Source organism: Choloepus didactylus, chromosome 8 (assembly GCF_015220235.1).
Source record: "Choloepus didactylus isolate mChoDid1 chromosome 8, mChoDid1.pri, whole genome shotgun sequence".
Lineage (NCBI taxonomy): Eukaryota > Metazoa > Chordata > Mammalia > Pilosa > Megalonychidae > Choloepus > Choloepus didactylus.
This window is the reverse complement of record NC_051314.1, coordinates 76,160,007-76,183,526: the sequence shown is the minus strand read 5'-3', so window position 1 is coordinate 76,183,526 and position 23,520 is coordinate 76,160,007. Positions and strand designations below refer to the sequence as shown.

Genomic DNA, 23,520 nt, shown 5'->3' with positions numbered 1-23,520 from the left:
GAAACACTCGATCAAAGAATTCCAATCTAATTAACACTAATACATTTGCCCCACAAGAATGCATCAAAGAACATAGCGTTCTAGGGTACATAATGCATCCAAACTGGCACAGAAGTCATGCCCCACATAAAGGGTAGGTAGTGAATTTATTTGCAGAGTTTGGCTTAAAGAGAGGCCACATATGAGCAACAAAAGAGGTTTTCAGGGGGTGACTCTTAGGCATTAATTATAAGTAGGCTTAGCTTTGTCATTACAGAAATAAGTTTCATAAGGGCAAGCCTCAAGATCATGGGCTTGGTTTATTAAATTAGGAAGCCCTATTGCTTGAGAAAATAGCAGGAATTCCCTAGGCGGGGAAGTTTAATAGTTCCACAATTTCTCCAGTCCCTCAAAGGCCTTTGCAAATACTTTTTCATTTTCTGCCCCAAACACTCTGAAATGCATCAGGGTATTATATCAACCTGTAAAGAATACCAAGATCTCATTCCCTATTCTAGGTTCCATGCCAAATAAAGCCAAATTAGGTTGTTTAAATAAACTGGCCAGACAGGTTAAATCAGATAGTGTGCTCCAGAAAATTTAAATTTTAGACAAAATAAATCTCTCTTCCTTTGGTCTCATACAGAAATTAAAGTCTTAAAATACAGACACTCTCATCTTTTACACCATATTCTGATTCACCTTAGTCTTGACCAGATCAGCTTCATTCACATCCCTAGTTGAAGTCTGATCTCTATTTCACCTTCTTTAACAGTTTCTGTATGGAGTAATGTTGCTCCTTTAGTACTTCCAGAGCTGGAGAACTCTTAGTCTGAGTCTCAGGTGTCACATAGATATCCAAAGTTTCAGAGAGTTACCAAGTTATACACAAAGAACAAAGCATTTCAGAATTTAGAAATAAAAGTTAACGCTCAAGAATAAATGTGATTGCTGTAAGAGCTTACAATCTGGGCCCTAATTTTCCTATAACACTTTGTAAATGAAGCTATTTCCAGAAATAAAAATATTTGACAACTGACTTATATTGGGGTCATCAACTGCAAACCACAAACTTTTGCACATTTACCAGGATTATGTTAACAGGCAGAACATAATTTATATATTTGCCTTGCTTCTCTTTTTTTTTTTATTTCTTTTTTTTTTAATCTTCATTTTATTGAGATATATTCACATACCACGCAGTCATACAAAACAAATCGTACTTTCGATTGTTTACAGTACCATTACATAGTGGTACATTCATCACCCAAATCAATCCCTGGCACCTTCATTAGCACACACACAAAAATAACAAGAATAATAATTAGAGTGAAAAAGAGCAATAGAAGTAAAAAAGAACACTAGGTACCTTTGTCTGTTTGTTTCCTTCCCCTATTTTTCTACTCATCCATCCATAAACTAGACAAAGTGGAGTGTGGTCCTTATGGCTTTCCCAATCCCATTGTCACCCCTCATAAGCTACATTTTTATACAACTGTCTTCGAGATTCATGGGTTCTGGGTTGTAGTTTGATAGTTTCAGGTATCCACCACCAGCTACCCCAATTCTTTAGAACCTAAAAAGGGTTGTCTAAAGTGTGCATAAGAGTGCCCACCAGAGTGACCTCTCGGCTCCTTTCGGAATCTCTCTGCCACTGAAGCTTATTTCATTTCCTTTCACATCCCCCTTTTGGTCAAGAAGATGTTCTCCGTCCCACGATGCCAGGTCTACATTCCTCCCCGGGAGTCGTATTCCACGTTCCCAGGGAGATTCACTCCCCTGGGTGTCTGATCCCACGTAGGGGGGAGGGCAGTGATTTCACCTTTCAAGTTGGCTTAGCTAGAGAGAGAGGGCCACATCTGAGCAACAAAGAGGCATTCGGGAGGAGGCTCTTAGGCACAACCATAGGGAGGCCTAGCCTCTCCCTTGCAACAACCGTCTTCCCAAGGGTAAAACCTGCGGCAGAGGGCCCAACCCATCAAACCACCAGTCCCCTATGTCTGTGGTCATGTTAGCAACCATGGAGGTGGGGTAGGCGAATACCCCTGCATTCTCCACAGGCTCCTCAAGGGGGCACTACATCTTTTTTTTTTCCTTGTTTTTCTTTTTTTTTTTTTCAACTTTCCCTTCTTTTTTAAATCAACTGTATGAAAAAAAAAGTTAAAAAGAAAACAAACATACAATAAAAGAACATTTCAAAGAGACCATAACAAGGGAGTAAGAAAAAGACAACTAACCTAAGATAACTGCTTAACTTCCAACATGTTCCTACTTTACCCCAAGAAAATTACCTAATATAGCAACATTTCTGTGAACTTGCTCCTACTATATCCATCAGAAATTAACAGACCATAGTCATTCCTGGGCATCCCCAGAACATTAAATAGCTTATCTGTTCTTCTTGGATTATTGTTCCCCTTTCCTTAATTGCTCTCTATTGCTAGTTCCCCTACATTCTACATTATAAACCATTTGTTTTACATTTTTCAAAGTTCACATTAGTGGTAGCATATAATATTTCTCTTTTTGTGCCTGGCTTATTTTGCTCAGCATTATGTCTTCAAGGTTCATCCATGTTGTCATATGTTTCACGAGATCGTTCCTTCTTACTGCCGCGTAGTATTCCATCGTGTGTATATACCACATTTTATTTATCCACTCATCTGTTGAAGGACATTTGGGTTGTTTCCATCTCTTGGCAATTGTGAATAATGCTGCTATGAACATTGGCGTGCAGATATCTGTTCGTGTCACTGCTTTCCGATCTTCCGGGTATATACCGAGAAGTGCCATCGCTGGATCGAATGGTAGCTCTATATCTAGTTTTCTAAGGAACTGCCAGACTGACTTCCAGAGTGGCTGAACCATTATACAGTCCCACCAACAATGAATAAGAGTTCCAATTTCTCCACATCCCCTCCAGCATTTGTAGTTTCCTGTTTGCTTAATGGCAGCCATTCTAACCGGTGTTAGATGGTATCTCATTGTGGTCTTAATTTGCATCTCTCTAATAGCTAGTGAAGCTGAACATTTTTTCATGTGTTTCTTGGCCATTTGTATTTCCTCTTCAGAGAACTGTCTTTTCATATCTTTTGCCCATTGTATAATTGGGCCGACTGTACTATTGTCATTGAGTTGTAGGATTTCTTTATATATGCAAGATATCAGTCTTTTGTCAGATACATGGTTTCCAAAAATTTTTTCCCATTGAGTTGGCTGCCTCTTTACCTTTTTGAGAAATTCCTTTGAGGTGCAAAAACTTCTAAGCTTGAGGAGTTCCCATTTATCTATTTTCTCTTTTGTTGCTTGTGCTTTGGGTGTAAAGTCTAGGAAGTGGCCGCCTAATACAAGGTCTTGAAGATGTTTTCCTACATTATCTTCTAGGAGTTTTATGGTACTTTCTTTTATATTGAGATCTTTGGTCCATTTTGAGTTAATTTTTGTGTAGGGGGTGAGGTAGGGGTCCTCTTTCATTCTTTTGGATATGGATATCCAACTCTCCCAGCCCCATTTGTTGAAAAGACCATTATGACTCAGTTCAGTGACTTTGGGGGCCTTATCAAAGATCAGTCGGCCATAGATCTGAGGGTCTATCTCTGAATTCTCAATTCGATTCCATTGATCTATATGTCTATCTTTGTGCCAGTACCATGCTGTTTTGGCAACTGTGGCTTTATAATAAGCTTCAAAGTCAGGGAGTGTAAGTCCTCCCACTTCGTTTTTCTTTTTTAGAGTGTCTTTAGCAATTCGAGGCATTTCCCTTTCCAAATAAATTTGATAACTAGCTTTTCCAAGTCTGCAAAGTAGGTTGTTGAAATTTTGATTGGGATTGCATTGAATCTGTAGATGAGTTTGGGTGGAATTGACATCTTAATGACATTCAGTCTTCCTATCCATGAACATGGAATATTTTTCCATCTTTTAAGGTCCCCTTCTATTTCTTTTAGTAGAGTTATGTAGTTTTCTTTGTATAGGTCTTTTACATCTTTGGTTAAGTTTATTCCTAGGTACTTGATTTTTTTAGTTGCTATTGAAAATGGTATCTTTTTCTTGAGTGTCTCTTCAGTTTGTTCATTTCTAGCATATAGAAACATTACTGACTTATGTGCATTAACCTTGTATCCCGCTACTTTGCTAAATTTGTTTATTAGCTCTAGTAGCTGTATCGTCGATTTCTCAGGGTTTTCTAGATATAAGATCATGTCATCTGCAAACAATGACAGTTTTACTTCTTCTTTTCCAATTTGTATGCCTTTTATTTCTTTGTCTTGCCGGATTGCCCTGGCTAGCACTTCCAGCACAATGTTGAATAACAGTGGTGACAGCGGGCATCCTTGTCTTGTTCCTGATCTTAGAGGGAAGGTTTTCAGTCTCTCACCATTGAGTACTATGCTGGCTGTGGGTTTTTCATATATGCTCTTTATCATGTTGAGGAAGTTTCCTTCAATTCCTACCTTTTGAAGTGTTTTTATCAAAAACGGATGTTGGATTTTGTCAAATGCTTTTTCAGCATCTATTGAGATGATCAATTGATTTTTCCCTTTTGACTTGTTAATGTGTTGTAATACATTGATTGATTTTCTTATGTTGAACCATCCTTGCATGCCTGGAATAAACCCCACTTGGTCATGGTGTATGATTTTTTTAATGTGTCTTTGGATTCGATTTGCAAGTATTTTGTTGAGGATTTTTGCATCTATATTCATTAGGAAGATTGGCCGGTAGTTTTCCTTTTTTGTAGCATCTTTGCCTGGTTTTGGTATTAGATTGATGTTAGCTTCATAAAATGAGTTAGGTAGTGTTCCATTTTCATCAATGTTTTGAAAGAGTTTGAGTAAGATTGGTGTCAGTTCTTTCTGGAAAGTTTGGTAGAATTCCCCTGTGAAGCCATCTGGCCCTGGGCATTTATTTGTGGGAAGATTTTTTTTTTTTTTTTTTTTTCATATCTTAATTCTTTTTTTTTTTTTTATCATCATTTTATTGAGATATATTCACATACCACGCAGTCATACAAAACAAATTGTACTTTCGATTGTTTACAGTACCATTACATAGTTGTACATTCATCACCTAAATCAATCCCTGACACCTTCATTAGCACACACACAAAAATAACAAGAATAATAATTAGAGTGAAAAAGAGCAATTGAAGTAAAAAAGAACACTAGGTACCTTTGTCTGTTTGTTTGCTTCCCCTACTTTTCTACACATTGATCCATAAACTAGACAAAGTGGAGTTTGGTCCTTATGGCATTCCCAATCCCACTGTCACCCCCCATAAGCTATATTTTTATACAATTGTCTTCGAGATTCATGGGTTCTGGGTTGTAGTTTAATACTTTCAGGTATCCACCACCAGCTACCCCAATTGTGGGAAGATTTTTGATGACTGATTGCATCTCTTTGCTTGTGATGGGTTGGTTGAGGTCTTCTATTTCTTCTCTGGTCAGTCTAGGTTGTTCATATGTTTCCAGGAAATTGTCCATTTCCTCTACATTATCCAGTTTGTTGCCATACAGTTGTTCATAGTATCCTCTTATAATTTTTTTAATTTCTTCAGGATCTGCAGTTATGTCACCTTTTTCATTCATTATTTTGTTTATATGGGTCTTCTCTCTTTTTGATTTTGTCAGTCTAGCTAGGGGCTTGTCAATCTTGTTGATCTTCTCAAAGAACCAACTTTTGGTGGTATTTATCCTCTCTATTGTTTTTTTGTTCTCTATGTCATTTATTTCTGCTTTAATCCTTGTGATTTCTTTTCTTCTACTTGGTTTAGGATTGGTTTGCTGTTCATTTTCTAGCTTCTTCAGTTGATCCATTAGTTCTTTGATTTTGGCTCTTTCTTCCTTTTTAATATATGCGTTTAGTGCTATAAATTTCCCCCTCAGCACTGCTTTTGCTGCATCCCATAGGTTTTGGTATGTTGTGTTCTCATTTTCATTCGTCTCTATATATTTAGCAATTTCTCTTGCTATTTCTTCTTTAACCCACTGATTGTTTAGGAGTGTGTTGTTTAACCTCCAGGTATTTGTGAATTTTCTAAGTCTCTGATGGTTATTGACTTCTAATTGTATTCCATTGTGGTCAGAGAATGTGCTTTGAATAATTTCAATCTTTTTAAATTTATTGAGGCTTGTTTTATGTCCCAGCATATGATCTATTCTGGAGAAAGTTCCATGAGCACTAGAAAAGTATGCGTATCCTGGTGATTTGGGGTGTAATGTCCTGTATATGTCTGTTAATTCGAATTCATTTATCAGATTGTTTAGGTTTTCAATTTCCTTATTGGTCTTCTGTCTGGTTGATCTATCTATAGGAGAGAGTGATGTGTTGAAGTCTCCCACAATTATTGTGGAAACATCAATTGCTTCCTTTAGTTTTGCCAGTGTTTCTCTCATGTATTTTGTGGCACCTTGATTGGGTGCGTAGACATTTACGATTGTTATTTCTTCTTGCTGAATTGCCCCTTTTATTAGTATGTAGTGGCCTTCTTTGTCTCTCAAAACATCCCTGCATTTGAAGTCTATTTTATCTGAGATTAATATTGCTACACCTGCTTTCTTTTGGCTGTAGCTTGCATGAAATATTTTTTTCCATCCTTTCACTTTCAGTTTCTTTGTGTCCCTGTGTCTAAGATGAGTCTCTTGTATGCAACATATTGATGGTTCATTTTTTTTTGATCCATTCTGCGAATCTATATCTTTTAATTGGGGAGTTTAATACATTTACATTCAACGTTATAACCGTGAAGGCATTTCTTGAATCAGCCATCTTACCCTTTGGTTTATGTTTGTCATATTTTTCCCCCTCTGTCTATTAATATCCTTTATTGTACCCATACTGAATCTCTTTAGTACTGAACCTTTCTCCAAGTCTCTCTGTCCTTTCTTTGTTCCTCTGTCTGTAGGGCTCCCTTTAGTATCTCCAGTAGGGCAGTTCTCTTGTTAGCAAATTCTCTCAGCATTTGTTTGTCTGTGAAAAATTTAAGCTCTCCCTCAAATTTGAAGGAGAGCTTTGCTGGATAAAGTATTCTTGGCTGGAAATTTTTCTCACTCAGAATTTTAAATATATCGTGCCACTGCCTTCTCGCCTCCATGGTGGCTGCTGAGTAGTCACTACTTAGTCTTATGCTGTTTCCTTTGTATGTGGTGAATTGCTTTTCTCTTGCTGCTTTCAGAACTTGCTCCTTCTCTTCTGTGTTTGACAGTGTGATCAGTATATGTCTCGGAGTGGGTTTATTTGGATTTATTCTATTTGGGGTTCGCTGAGCATTTATGATTTGTGTATTTATGTTGTTTAGAAGATTTGGGAAGTTTCCATCAACAATTTCTTTGAATACTCTTCCTAGACCTTTATCCTTTTCTTCCCCTTCTGGGACACCAATGAGTCTTATATTTGGACGTTTCATATTATCTATCATATCCCTGAGGTCCATTTCGATTTTTTCAATTTTTTTCCCCATTCTTTCTTTTATGCTTTCATTTTCCATTCTGTCATCTTCGAGGTCACTGATTCGTTGTTCAACTTCCTCTAGTCTTGTACTATGAGTGTCCAGAATCTTTTTAATTTGGTCAACAGTTTCTTTAATTTCCATAAGATCATCCATTTTTTTATTTAGTCTTGCAATGTCTTCTTTATGCTCTTCTAGGGTCTTCTTGATTTCCTTTGTCTCCCGTACTATGGTCTCATTGTTCATCTTTAGTTCTTTGAGTAGCTGCTCTAGGTGCTGTATCTCTTCTGGTCTTTTGATTTGGGTGCTTGGGCTTGGGTTATCCATATCGTCTGGTTTTTTCATATGCTTTATAATTTTCTGTTGTTTTTGGCCTCGTGGCATTTGCTGAACTTGATAGGGTTCTTTTAGGATTTGTAGACCAATTGAAGTCCTTATCTCTAATTTATCAGATCAACAGCTTCGTGGAGTACACTTTCTCTAACTAACCAGCAGGTGGCGTCCCCGAGCCACCTGTTCTCCACAAGCCAGTTCTCCCCTGCTTAGCCTTTTTGGTGAGTGGGGGAGTGAGTCTTGTGGGGTCCAATTGGTGCACCAAGCTTGCGTGTGTAGTTGGTGTTGCCTGCCCTGTATATGGGGCGTGTTTCTGGGCAGTCAGGGATGGGGGGTGGCTCTAACAATCAAATCTCCCTGGTGATCCCAGAGTTTTAAGGCTGCTGCAATAGTCTAATCCTTCAGTTCAGTCCTGCCACAGTTTGTCTCTGCCACTGACCCACAAGTCCTTGGTATTGGCGTATGGCTCCTGAGACTTGCAAGTGGGCCCCTCTTCCAGGCCGTGCACCCCGGGTCCTCTGTTGAGGGATGACTGTGCTATGTCACAGGTGAGTGCCGTCCCCCCAGGGCAGTTCTGGGCTGCTGGGCTGTGTAGGGAGGCTCCCAGTCTGCTGAAATGATGGCTGAATGGGGCTTTGTTAATTCACACTGCTCTACCTTCCCAACTCTGGGACAATCAGCTGAGGTTGGAGGGAAGGCTAATGTCCACGCCCAGTTTTGTGGTGTGTGCCTGTTATTTGAAGCACTTCCGTCACACTGGGTTGTCTGGGGCAGTTCTGGGCTATGGGGCTGGCGATGGGCAGGAGTGTTTCCTGTCCACCAGGATGATGGCTGTGAGCGGACACCCCCCTTTTCTTGGGAAGTTGTGGTGTTTAGTGAATTTTCTCAGCCACTGGATTATTGCGTTTTGTCTCAGAGCTCTCCTAGTTCTGCTCTTGACTTGACCTGCCCAAATTGCAGGTCTTTGAAGCTTTCTGTATTGGGCTTCTTAGAGTAAGTGTTTTAGAAAAAGAAAAAAGGATTAAAAAAAAAAAAAAAAAAAAAAAGAGGGTCCTCCTCAGAGATCTAATGGGTTATTGAAATGCTAAGAGACAAAGCAACCAGGGCCATTAAGTAAAGGTCCACAGGGCAGAGAGATCAGCTTTTCTTCAGGATTTGCATATGCACCTCAGGGCCTGAGCTCGGGCCTGGGCTCTGCCCTTCCCCCTTCTATGTTCACCAGAACTCCAAAAATCCTCCGCTTTTATTTTGGAGTTTTTCCTGCTGTTTTTTTCTATGTCTGTCTCCTCTCTCCTGGGCTGGCTGCTCTCAGATTGTCTGGTGTCTGGTCTCCGTCTATCTATGGTTGGAGTTTGGATCAGTAGAATGAGTTTCCGATAAGAGCTGCCACTGCAGTTCTCCCTTCTCCTTCCCGGAGCTGACAGCCCCTCCTCCCACGGGACTGAGCCTGGCAGGGAGGGGCGCGGGTCCCCTGGCCGCAAAAACTTACAGATTTCGCTGATCTCAGCAGTTCCACGTTTTCATGAGTGTTGTATGAAGTATGCCCAAAGTCAGATTGCTCTGTGGTGTCCAGTCCACGCAGTTCCTGGCTTTCTACCTACTTTCCTGGAGGAGTAACTAAAACATACAGCTCACCAGTGTGCCATCTTGCCCAGCCCTTCAATCGTTTTTAAAGCTCCACAGGAGGTTCCAATGTGCCAATCATTTATAGAACTGACATTCATTCTACCTTACACCTCTTATGGGCTAGCATCCCCAACTTCCCTTATCCAAAGAGAACTCTTGCTTCTCGCTCTGTAGCAGACACTTTTAGTTGTCTAACCAACAGCCACTAATGCTAGCGGAGCTCTGGATTTATTTGGTTCTGCTTCTCTTTTAAAGTTCTTTTTTGTTGAAGGTGAAGTACTGACTTGTAGCTGACCACATGTACTCTTAGAGAGGCATTAGAGCAAAGTTGTATAACTGATAAGGAAATTTGGTCATTTCCATGATCTGTAACATTCTTCTAAGAATAATTAAAACCATGACTAATAACATCATAACTGTTGTCTAACATCATGCAGATCAATATCAGGATATAACATGGACAGTGAGAAAACTGTCAAGTCTTTAGGAATTTTATACAATTTCTAAATACATGAATAACATATCACCTATACAAATTTAACTAACAGAAGATTAGAAAATCCCTTTTAATTATTATAACACTTCCCAAATACTTCCCTATGTAATATATTAAACTATTTTTAGCACCTTTTTTATTTTATATTTATATATTTTATTGAGTTGTTCACATACCATACAACTATCCAAAGATCCGAAGTGTACAATCAATTGTCCATGGTACCATCATACAGCTGTGCATCCATCACCACAATTAATTTTTTTTCAATTTTTAGAACATTTTCGTTACTCCGGAAAGGAAACAAAGATCAAAAAAGGAAGCTCAAATCCTCCCATACCCCTAACCACCCCCCCTCCATTATTGATTCATAGTTTTGGTATAGTACATTTGTTATTGTTGATGAAAGAATGCTAAAATCTACTAAATGTAGTATATAGTTTGCAACAGGTATATATTTTTTCCTATATGCCTCTCTATTAATTAATGTATAGTGTTATACATTTGTTCTAGTTCATGAGAGAGATTTCTAATATTTATATAGTTAATCATGGACATTGTCCACCACGAGATTCACTGCTTTATACATTCCATATTTTAACCTCCAACTTCCCTTCTGGTGACATACATGACTCCGACCTTACGCTTTCTATTACCTTCACACACTTTTCAGCACTGTTAGTTACTCTCACATGCTACCATCACCCCTGCCCATTTCCAAAAGTTTAAGTTCACCCTAGTTGAACATTCTGCTCATAACAAGCAACTGATCCCCATTCTTTAGCCTCATTCTATATCCTGGTAAGTTATATGTCATGTCTATGAGTTTACATATTATAATTAGTTCACTTCAATGAGACTCTGCAATATTTGCCTTTATGTGTCTGTCTTATTTCACTCAGTATAGTGCCCTCCAGTATTCTTCATCAACCCATTTCTTTTAAGACGGTTTTGTTCACACAGTATACATTCCACCCTAAGTAAACAATCATTGGTTCCCTGTATAGTCACATATTTATGTATTCAGCCCCATTGCCACTATCTATATAAGGACATCTCCATTTCTTCCACAAAGAAGGAGGAAGAGTCAAAGAAGGCAGAGAGACAAAAGAAAAAGAAGAGAGAGAAAAAAATGACAGCTAGAAAGCAACAAAAAGAAAGATAGCATTAACCTAAGTAGAATAAAGAGTCAGACAACATCACCAATGCCAGGAGTTCCATATCCTTCCCCTATTCCTCCCCTGCTTTTGCATTTAGGTTTGGTATATTGCCTTTGTTACATAAAGGAAGCATAATATGATGTTTCCTTTAATTAGAGTCTCTAGTTTGCATTGATTGTATTTTCCTACCCAGTCCCACCCTATTTTTAGCACCTTGCAATGTTGACATTCATTTGTTCTACCTAATATAAAAACATATTTGTACTTTTTATTACAATCATTGAGCACCCTAGGTTTCCCTGAATCATTGAGCACCCTAGGTTTCCCTGAGTTACACAATCCCAGTCTTTATCCTTCTTCTTTTGTTATGGTGTCCCACATGGTCCCAACTTTCCTCTTTTAACCATCTGGAAACTCCATCTCCAGTCATCTTTGTTCAGTGTACTTACATTGCTGTGCTACTGTCTCCCAAAATTGTGTTCCAAACCTCTCACTCCTGTCTTTTCCTTTCTGTCTGCAGTGCTTCCTTTAGTGTTTCCTGTAGAGCAGGTATCTTTTTCACAAATTCTCTCATTGCCTATTTTTCAGAGAATATTTTAAGCTCTCCCTCATATTTGAAGGATAGTTTTGCCAGATATAGGGTCTTGGTTGGTGATTTTTCTATCTCAATATCTTAAATACATCACCCCATTTCCTTCTTGCCTCCATGGTTTCTATCAAGAAATCCACACATAGTCTTATGAAGCCTCCTTTGTATGTGATGGATCACTTTTCTCTTGCAGCTTTCAGGATTCTCTCTTTATCTTTGACGTCTGATAATCTGATTATTAAGTGTCTTGGCGTAGGCCTATTCAGGTCTATTCTGTTTGGGGTACGCTGCGCTTCTTGGATCCATAATTTTATATCTTTCATAAGAGATGGGAAATTTTCAGTGATTATTTCCTCCATTATTGCTTCTGTCTCTTTTCCCTTCTGTTCACCTTCTGGGACACCAATGACATGTACATTCTTGCTTTCCATTTTGTCCTTAAGTTCCTGGAGACATTGCTCATATTTTTCCATTCTTTTCTCTATTTGTACTTTTGTGCATAAGTTTTCAGGTGCCTTGTTCTCCAGTTCCTGAGTGTTTTCTTCTGCCTCTTGAGATCTGATGTTGTATGTTTCCATTGTGTCTTTCATTTTTTGTGTTGTGTCTTTCATTTCCATAGATTCTGCCAGTTGGTTTTCATACTTTCAATTTCTACCTTATGTACTCCCAGTGTTTTCATTATATGGTTCATCTCTTTTGCCATATCTTCCCTAAACTTTTTGAATTGACTTAGTATTAGTTGTTTCAATTCCTGTATCTCAGTTAAAGTGTAAGTTTGTTCCTTAACTTTGTTTTCCTTAGTGTAGGTTGTAGTTTTCTGTTGTCTAGGCATCTGGTTTCCTTGGTTACCCCCAATCAGGTTTTCTCAAACCAAAACAGGCTCCGGTCCCAGAAGGAAGAACCATTCAGTATCTGGTTTCCCTGAGGGTGTCTCAGAAAATTGGTACACCCTGTGAGTCCTCAGGTCACTGTGCTTTTCTGCCCAGCAGGTGGCACCTATCAGCCTGTAACTCCAGACTAGTGTAAGGAGATGGGGCCTGTGGCTGTTTTCCCCCAGGCTCTGGGGTCTGGTTCTGAATGGAAGGCGGGTAGTAGAGCTGGGCCCCACCTCTTTCCTCTTAAGGAAGAAAGACCCCCTAGGAGAGGTCATTAGCATTTGAGTGATCTCTCTCTGCCTGTGCTACCTCCACCCTTGTCTGGGTGAGAGTGCTGGGAACTGAAAATGGCTGAGGCTTTCTCCACTGAGCCAAAGCAGGGACAGAAAGCCCCCCTCAGGGCCAGTCTGTGGCTACCCTCCAGCTCTCCAAGGTCAATCATCACCCAAAGCCTCTGTCTGCTTGTTGGGGATTCATAGTTTGTATCAAGCAGTCCACGTTTGTTAATTAAAACACCAATTGGAGCTGAGCTGAGCTGTACTCACTTGCTGGGAGAGAGCTGCTCTCTAGCACCATGAGGTTTTGCAGCTCAGGTCATGGGGGGAGGCAACTCCTGGCTTGGATCTGCAGTTTTTACTTACAAATTTTATGCTGCAATCTCAGGCATTCCTCCCAATTCAGGTTGGTGTATGATGAGTGGATGGTCACATTTGTCCCCTCACAGTTATTTTGGATTATTTACTAGTTGTTCCTTGTTGTTTATTAGTTGTTCCAGGGAGACAACTAGTTTTCACTCCTCTCTATGCCACCATCTTAGATCTAAATAGCAGCACCTTACTTTTATAAAGTGAAAGAACAAATCCTTTGCAACAGTTTGAAATAAAAAGATATCCTTTAGGGTTTGATTTTTGGGAGGGCAAAAGTTGTTGGGTTTGAATATTATATTAGACAGGAAAATGGGTTAATGTGAAACAATATTTGGTTCCTTATTTAACCAAAGTGACAACAAAAAGTAAAATAGGAGTAAATATGACTGTAGGAAAAAGATTTAATTCCTTTACAAGTGAGAAGACTTGTCTTCTAAAATAAAGGACAATAAGGTCAACATAAACATCAACAAGGATATTATTCTGATATGACATAGAGTCTTTGTCTTATAGACAGAATACTCAAATGGCTAAGAAAATTTTTTATAACTTTTCTTTAAGAGCAGACTAACAATACACAGTATTTTAACAAAGAGAAAATTAAAGCTTTGTATGAATACATAGTTTGACACAAAAGCTTTTAAAATATATTATAAACAAGCATATCAAATTTTTGGTCAGCATTCACTACGACAAACAGAATTCACTTTCACAAATCTTCTACAGCTTTCCATATCCATTCATGTCTTATATTACATATTAAAACTAGCCATTTTACTTTAGGTAAAAAACCATACTACTTCAAACAAGCTTTTCAAATTTTAGTCAGCAATGACTATGATAAACAAAATTCATTTCCACAAACTTCGACAACTTTCCATATTCACCCAGGCTTTGTCCTACACATTTTCAAGGCCTAAACCTCACTCCTTTCCTTAACAAAGCATATCTTGTATACTTTACAGACCCCCATACTTTAAGTTACTCAGTAGATCTTTGATACTATCTTTAAACATCCTACAAAACATAATTATTCTTAAAATAAAGTTTGTCAAAATAATTTAATTTCATCAAACACAAACTTACACATGTCACCATATTAAAGATCTAATACATTTAATGATAGCTTATTTTATCAGTAAATTTGTACAAATTTAGGGAGAATATACCCAAGTAGAATAAAATTATGTTTGTTTGGTTAAAAAGTTATAAAAATAGGAATAGGACTAAAATTTATCATTGCATTTTTTGCAGCTGTATTTGCTTTTTTTTCTATTGGAAGTTTAAAAAATTTTATTTTCATAATATCTTAAAATTATGAACAACTTTAAAGAAGCATACTGACTATCAAGCTCTGGAAAATATGCTGTAATTGTTTAATTTGTCTCCAGCATAAATCCAGGAAAACTTTTCCATAGCTCTCAAGGACATTTTCCTTTACTTACTGAAATTTGGCAATTAGATTTCATTCAATTACCCTTATTCCAAGACTATTTATGGTTTTTTTATTTTTCAGTTTTTCCAAGTATCTTTTTTTTTAGCAGTTTTATTGAGATACATTCACACATCATATGACTCTTCCAAGGTGTCCAATCAATGGTTCACAGTATCAAATAATTGTGTAGTCATCACCACAATTTTAGAACATTTTCATTACTCCAAACAACAACAACAACAAAACAATCCAAACAATTAAAAAAAAAAAAAAAAACAGGTTGCTGTATGGAATAATGTCAACTTTCAGAACTGCAGAACTCCAATTCTGAGTCTCAGGTGTCACACAGGCACCAAAAGTTCCAGGGAAATACCAGGTTATACACATACAGCATAGTATCTAAGCATTTAAAAATAAACCTTAGAAACATTAGCACCAAGACCATAAGACTCTTAGAAGAAAATGTAGGGCAATATCTTAAAGATCTTGTGATAGGAGGTGGTTTCCTAGACCTTACAGCCAAAGCATAAGCAACCAAAGAACAGATAGACAAATGGGATCTCCTCAAAGTTAAACACTTTTGTACATCTAAGGACTTTGTCAGAAAAGTAAAAAGGCAACCTACACAATGGGAGATGATATTTGGAAACCATATATCAGATAAGGATTTAATATCCTGAATTTATAAAGGGATCCCACAACTCAACAACAGAAAGACAAAGAATCCAATTAAAAAATGGGCAAAAGACATGAACAGACACTTTTCTGAAGAAGAAATACAAATGGCTCAAAAACATATGAAAAAATGCTCAACTTCACTGGCTATTAGGGAAATGCAAATCAAAACCACAATGAGATATCATCTCACACCTACCAGAATGACCATCATCCATAAAACAGAAAATTGCAAGTGCTGAGAGGATGTGGAGAAAGAGGCACACTTATTCATTGTTGGTGGGAATGCAGAACGGTGCAGCCGCTCTGGAAGATAGTGTGGAGTTTTCTCAGGAAGCTAAGTATAGATTTGCCATATGACCCAGCTATTCCATTGCTGGGTATATACTCAGAGGAACTGAAACTTAAGACACAAACAGACATTTGTAAACCGATGTTTACTGCAGCATTATTCATGATTGCCAAGAGATGAAAACAGCCCAAATGTCCATCAAAGGATGAGTGGATAAACAAACTGTGGTACATACACATGGTGGAATATTATGCAGCTGTAAGACAGAACAAAGACATGGAACATATAATAATGCAGATGAACCTTGAGGACATTATGTTGAATGAAGTTAGCCAGAAAAAAAAGGACAGATATTGTATGGTCTCACTAATATGAACAAACATTAATGAACAAACTTTGAGAATTAAAAGCTGACAACACAGGCTACCAGGAGACAGAAAGAGGGTAGAGATCGGGCATTTGATGCTGAAGGACTACAGAATGTTCCGCAGGATTGATTGTATAGATCCAGAAACACATAGCATAATACTGTTTGATGGTAGCACAATATTGTAAGTACACTGAACAAAGATGTCTGTGAGTAAAGCTGAAAGAGGTGGGATAGGAGAATGTATGACACCAGAGGTAAAGACAGATGATAAAGACTGGGACTGTATAACTTGGCAAAAACTGGAGTGGCCAATGACTGTTACTAAATGCACAAATATAAAAATGTTTTTACATGTGGGAGAGCAAATGAATGTCAACCATGCAGAGTGTTGAAAAAGGGATGGTATTTGGGAAAAAAAATAATCAAAGCAAACTGGAGTCTATGGTCAATAGTAACATTGTAATATGCTTCCATTAAATGTAACAAAGGCAATATACCAAAGCTAAGTGTGTATGAGAGAGGGATATAAGGAAGGGATATGAGATTCTTGGTAGTGGTGTTGTTTTCTCTCCTTAATATTATATTGTATTGTATGACACATTATTTTTCTTTTTATCAACTTTTTTATTATTCGCTAAAAAGAAAAAAATTTTTTTTGTAGTAATCAATATGTTCAAGTATTGATTGTGGTGATAAATGTACAACTTTATGAAGATACCATGAATGACTGTGTACACTGTGGATAAATGTGTGGTACATGAAAATAACTATAAAATTGTAGGAAAAAATATAAAACAAATAAATAAATAAACCTTAGAACTCAGGAGCTAATGTGACTTCTAAAAGAGCTTACAGTCTAAGCCCTAATATTCTTATGAGTATTTTCTAAATCAGGCCATACAATATTTACCTTTTGTTTCTGGCTTTTTTGTCAATTTCTTTTAAATTTTATTCTGAAATAAATTCAAAGTTATAGGAACAGTTGCAAAAACAATACAAACCCCATACACAGAACTCCAGCATTCCCTGACCCCTCTCCCCTGATATCCCAATCCACTAACTTTAACATGTTGTCACACCGCTATTTCTTTCCCTCCCTCCCTCTCTCTCTCCCTCTTTCCCTATCATCCATCATCTATTGCTCTGTCTTCTGAACATATGAGAGCTAGCTACACACATCCTTGAACAAACACTTTAATTCACATATACAATTCCCACAAACAAGAACATTCTTTTATGCAATCCCATTAAGCGCAGCTAAGAAGTAAAAGAGATTCAACAATGATACAAAGCTTACACTCTACATTTCCATTTCCTTATGTCTCAACTGTGTCCCTTTGAGCCGCCTGTCCTCCATCCTCAGATCCCATCCAGAGTCATCCTTGGCATTCAATTGTCATCTATTTAGACTGTCTTTTTTTTTTTTTCCTCAATTGTGGAAACATATATACAGCCTAAATCTTCCCATTCCCTCCCCCAGCCTTCCATTAGTGGTATTAATCACATTTAGAATTTTGTAATGCTATCACCTTCCCACCATCCATTACTAGAAATTTCCCTACACTTCAAACAGCAACCCTACACTCATTTCTTAACTCACCGTTGCCCCTTCCCCCATTTCTCTTAACCCATACTCTACTTTTCATCTCTATGGTCATATTCTCTGATAATTTCTTTGTGTTTACTGTGGGGCTTAAAATTAAACTTTTAAATCCATAACAATCTTGTTTTTCTTTGATACCAAACTTAATTTCAATAGGACACATAAACTATGTACCTATACTCCTCCATTCCCCCACGTTTATATAGTTCTTGTCAAAAATTACATATTTTACATTGACTTCAAAACCACTGATTTCTCATTAGAGTTTGTGTATTTTATATCATGTAGGTAGTAAATAGTGGAGTTACAATTCAAAAATTATTGACTTCTATTTGTATTCCATTGTGGTCAGAGATTGTACTTTGAATATGTTCAATTGCTTTTTTTTTTTAATTTTAATTTATTGAGGCTTGTTTTATGTCCCAGCATACGGTCCATTCTGGAGAAAGATCTGTGATCACTAGAGAAAAATGAGTGTCCTATTGATTTGAGATGTAAGGTTCTATATATGTCTGTTAAAATTCTCTGTATCTCTCTCTCTGCTTTCTTTGTTTCTCTGTCAGTAGGGCTCCCTTTAGTATCTGAAGTAGGGCAGGTCTTTTATTGGCAAATGCTCTCAACATTTGTTTGTGAAAAATTTAAGCTCTCCCTCAAATTTGAAGGAGAGTTTTGCTGGATAAAGTATTCTTGGTTGGAAATTTTTCTCTCTCAGAGTTTTAAATACGTCATGCCACTGCCTTCTCACCTCCATGGTGGCCGCTGAGTAGTTACAACTTAGTCTTATGTTGTTTCCTTTGTATGTGGTGAATTGCTTTTCTCTTGCTGCTTTCAGAACTTGCTCCTTCTCTTCCGTATTTCAGAGTCTGATCAGAATATGTCTCGGAGTGGGTTTATTTGGATTTATTCTACTTGGAGTTCGCTGGGCATTTATGCTTTGTGTATTTACATTGTGTAGAAGGTTTGGGAAGTTTTCCCCAACAATTTCTTTGAATACTCTTTCTAGACCTTTACCCTTCTTTTCCCCTTCTGGGACACCAATGAGTCTTAAATTTGGACGTTTTATTTTATCTGTCATATCCCTGAGATCCTTTTCAATTTTTTTGACTTTTTTCTCTTTTCTTTTGTTCTTTCATTTTCTGTTCTGTGGACCTCTAGGACACTGAGTCATTGTTCAACTTCCTCTAGTCTTGTATTATGAGTATCCAGAGTCTTTTTAATTTGGCCAACAATTTCTTTGATTTCCATAAGATCTTCCATTTTTAAATTTAATCTTGCAATTTCTTCTTTATGCTCTTCTAGGGTCTCCTTTATGTCCCTTTTATCCTGTTCCATGGTCGTCTTCATGTCTTTTATATCCTGTGCCATGTTTTTGTTCCTCAATTGTAATTGTTTGATTAATTGTGCCAAGTACTGTGTCTCTTCTGATATTCTGATTTGGGTGTTTGGGATCAGGTTCTCCATATCATCTGGTTTTATCATATGCATTAAGATTTTCTGTTGTTTTTGGCCTCTTGGCATTTGCTTTGTTTGATAGGGTTCTTTTAAGTTGTAAAAAAAATACCAATCTAATTTTTCAGAAATACAAGTTGGTGGCATACATGTTCTCCAACTAACCAGTAGATGGCATCTGCAAGTCACCTATACCCCTCAAGTCAGTTCTCCCCAACTCTGTCTCTGTGGTGTGTAAGGAAATGATTTTTGTGGGGTTCGGCTGGTGAACTCAGTTTGGGTTTGTTGTTGGACCTGTCCGCCCTGAACATGGTGCGTGTGTCTGGGTGGTCAGGGAGGCAGGGCAGCTTTAATATTCAAACCTCCCAGGTGTTCCCAGAGATTCAAGGCTGTTGCAAGAGTCTAAGCCTTCATTTCAGTTTTGTCCCAGATTTTCTCTGTTGCTGACCCACAAACCACCAGCATTGACATAGCATCCCTGGGTTTTCCGAACGGGGCCGCCTTCTCAGCTGTGATCTTCCAGGACCTCTGCTGAGGGAAGGCTGTGCTACATCACTAGTGCTCATTGTCCCTCAAGGGAAGCCCCGGGCCACCAGGCTGTGCAGGTGTGCTCCCAGCCTGATGCAAAGATTAGCCTGTAATTCTTGACTGGTGTAAGTTCTGAATGAAAGGCAGGTAGTACAGCTGGGCCCCACCCATTTCCTTTTATAGAAGGTAGACGCCTTAGGGGGAGGTCATTAGCATTTCAATGGTCTCTCTCTGCCTGCACCACACCCCTGTCTGGGTCATAGAACTGGGAACTGAAAATGGTTGACGCTTTCTCCACTGAGTTGAAAAAGGAACAGAGCTAGTCTGAGGTGACCCTCCATCTCTCCAAGGTCAGTCGTCACCCAAAGCCTCTGTCTACTTGTTGGGGATTCGCACCTCGTAGTGAGCAGTTCACACTCGCTAATTAAAACCCCAGTTGGAGCTCAGCTGAGTTATATTCACTTGCTGGGAGAAAGCTTCTCTCTGGCACCACGAGGCTTTGTAGCTCGGGCTGCAGGGGAGGGGTCTCCCGATTTGGATCCGCAGTTCTTACTTACAGATTTTATTCTGAAATCGCGGGCATTCCTCCCAATTCAGCTTAGTGTATGATGAGTGGACAGTCACATTTGTCCCCCTGCAGTTATTCTGGATTATTTACTAGCTGTTTCTGGTTTTTTTTAGTTGTTCCAGGGAGACTACTTAGCTTCCACTCCTCTCTATGCTGCCATCTTAGATCCTCCTCTGTTTCTGACTTATTTTGCTCAACATATTGTCCTCAAGTTTCATTCACCTTGTTGCATGCCTCAAGACTTCCTTCTATTCTATAGCTGCACAAAATGCCATCATATGTATGATACTACAGTTCACCCTTCTGTTCCTCAGTCGGTATGCTGGCGGAATGCAAAACACCAGAAATGGATTGGCTTTTATAAAAGGGGGGTTATTTGGTTACACAGTTATAGTCTTAAGGCCACAAAGTGTCCAAGGTAATGCATCGACAATAGGGTACCTTCACCAGAGGATGGCCAATTGTGTCCAGAAAACATCTGTTAGCTCGGAAGGCACGTGGCTGGCATCTGCTTGCTCCCAGGTTACACTGCAAATGGCATTCTCCAAATTGTCTGCATCAGCTTCCAATGGCCATCTTCAAAATGTCTCTGTAAGCTGTAGCTACTCTCTCAGCTCCTGTCCTTCTTGGCCTGAAACCCAGAGGTACCATTCTCCAAGAACATCATTCAGTTATTCATAATGTCAACACTCCTTTTTCAACATGAAGAAGTTAGAATGGTCACTGCCCAAACATCCCAGAAGATTGACAGAATGATCAAATGAGAGGGAGGAGATGTAACATAGAAGATAGGATTTTGCAAATGACTGTGACTGCTGAAACATTATATGGATGTTTATTTTTAGTCTCTGGTGTATCAGAACAGCTAGAAGGAAATAACTGAAATTCCAGAACTATAACCCATACCATACTTTGAAATTTGCTCTATAACTACTTGTTAAACTATACTTTGAAAGTTATCACTTTTCTGCATATATGTTATATTTCACACACAAAAAATTGTTAAAGAAAAAAAAAAAAAACAGAAAGAAATTAATCCCCAGAACATCCCATACACCTTATTCACCTTATTCCCCACCATCATTGACCCTTAACACTGGTGTGGTACATTTGTTACTACAGATGGAAGAATATTGAAATATTACTTTTAATTATAGTCCATGGTTTGCAATAGGTGCATTTTCCCCCTATATACCACTCTATTACTACCTCCTTGTAATAGTGATATATATTGTTCTTGTTCATGAAAGATCATTTTTCTATAATTGTACTTTTAATCACTGTCATCGTCCACCATAGGGTTCACTGTATTATACAGTCCTGTGTTTTATCCTCTAGGTTTCCTTCTAGTGACATACTTGACTCTAAACCTCCCCTTTCAACCACAGTCACACTCATAATTCAGTGCTGTTAATTACATTAGCCACCATAATGTTCTACCACCACCTCCATCCATTTCCAAACATTTAAATTCAACCTAGTTAAAAGTTCTGCACACATTATAAGCATCCACTCCCCATTTTCACAGTATCTTAATCTTGGACAAAACATTAAAATACCTTAGTACATAAGCAAAGCACCATATATTTTCAATCAGTCATCCATCCTCTGACTCCATGTTAGCAGAAACCAGGCTAAAACTGAGTTACTGTGCTCATATCAGGCATTGGGTCAACCAATCCATTTGGATTTTGATCAGTAGGAGAGCAACATTCTTTCTTTTTGCATTTGGCTGAAAAGCTTATGTGAATGCATCTCGTTAAAAAAATTCTAGTAATGACTGAGAAGTAACTTATATAACAAAAGCTGAATGTTGACTGGAAGCCCCAGGCCTTGGTCATCAACCACAGTCACAGTTAGGATGGTCTGCATCACCAAGGCAACGAAGGTGTTGATTCTGAACACCAGGGCGTAGTGTTCCATGCTAAGATCCACAGCGATCTGAAATGCTGCTGTGGTTATAAGAAACATGTAACTTGACTTGAATATTAAAATACCAGCATAGCACACACAAATATTAGTTGTGTAACGCTTGAGAAACAGAGAACCTGTATCTGCTACTGAGAAGATCTCCAACACCAACTCTCCCAAAGATCCCAGCTGACTTTCACGTAGCCTACTGCAAAGGCTGCCAGGGCCCCTCCAAAGGTTGCAGGGGCATCCACTGCTCCATTATATATTGTAGAACTTTGGGATGGTGACTTGTAATCCAACAGGATTTGAACATAATTCAAAACCTGGTTAAAATCTGCCATACAATATACCATAGCTAAATGTCTAGGAGAGGGGGATACAAGGGAGGCATATGGGATTCTTGGTAGTGGTGTTGTTGTCTGACCTTATTATATTTTGTTGTATGGTATTTTAATTTTTTTTATCTTTTTATTATTCTTTAAAAAGATTTTTTTTGGAGTAATCAATATGTTCAAGTGCTGATTGTGGTGATGAATGGACAGCTGTATGATGATACTGTGAACAACTGATCGTACACTGTGGATGACTGTGTGGTATGTGAATATATCTCTATAAAATTGCAGGGAAAAATATAAACAGGGATACAAGTGCTGGAGAAAACATGGAGAGAGGGATGTATCTATTTACTGTTGGTTGGGAAGTAGAATGGTGTAGCCTATCTGGAGGACAGTGTGGTGGTTCCACAAGAAACTAAGTATGTGGGTGTCATAAGGTTCTAAACCTCATTATGGGGTATATATTTGGAAGATCAGAGAGCAGGGACACGAATGGGCATTTGCACACTGGTGTTTCTGGTGGCAGTATTCAAGATTTGCAATGGACGGAGGTGGCCTAAGGGTACATTGACTGATGAACAGAATGGTGAACTGTGGTGTATGCATACAATAGAATATTGAGCAGATGCAAGAAGGAATGAAGCTGTGAGACACGCAATTAGGTGAGTGAAACTTGTGGACAGTATTTTGAGTGAAATATACCAGAAACGAAAAGACAAACATTATAAGCCTCACTAATACGGGCTAACTATAATGCGTAAACTCTGAGAATTGAATCTTAGAGCACAGCTATCAGGGGAACGCTTACTGTAATGGTCCCTAAATTGTAAGCTCTTACAGCAGTCACATCTGTTCCTGAGTTGTAATGGTTATCCCTAAACCCTGAGATGCTGAGCTCTTTGTGTGTAACATGGTTGGTCTCTGGAACTTTGGGTATGTGTGTGACACTTGAAACTCAGAGCTAGAGCTCAGCATCTTTGAATGTCAGTATTACTTCATACAGCAACTGTTAAAAAAGCTGAGAAGAGTTCAGAATTCCATTAGAGATATGAATGAAGCAGATCTGGTTAGGAGGCAAATCAGGCCAAAGCATAAAGGACAGTATTGACTGCGTTTGAAAACTTCAACTTCTGTGTGAGACCAAGGGAAAAGATGCTTATTTGGGGCAGGACCTATATATTTTCTGCAGCACACTA

At 38.4% G+C, this 23,520-nt stretch overlaps 1 long non-coding RNA gene across 1 annotated transcript in view; it reads right to left on the bottom strand.

Moving 5' to 3' along the window:
* LOC119542322 overlaps positions 1-23,520 on the bottom strand; it is a 55,681-nt gene that overhangs the window by 25,820 nt on the left and 6,341 nt on the right. The gene's annotated exons all lie outside the window — the stretch shown is intronic.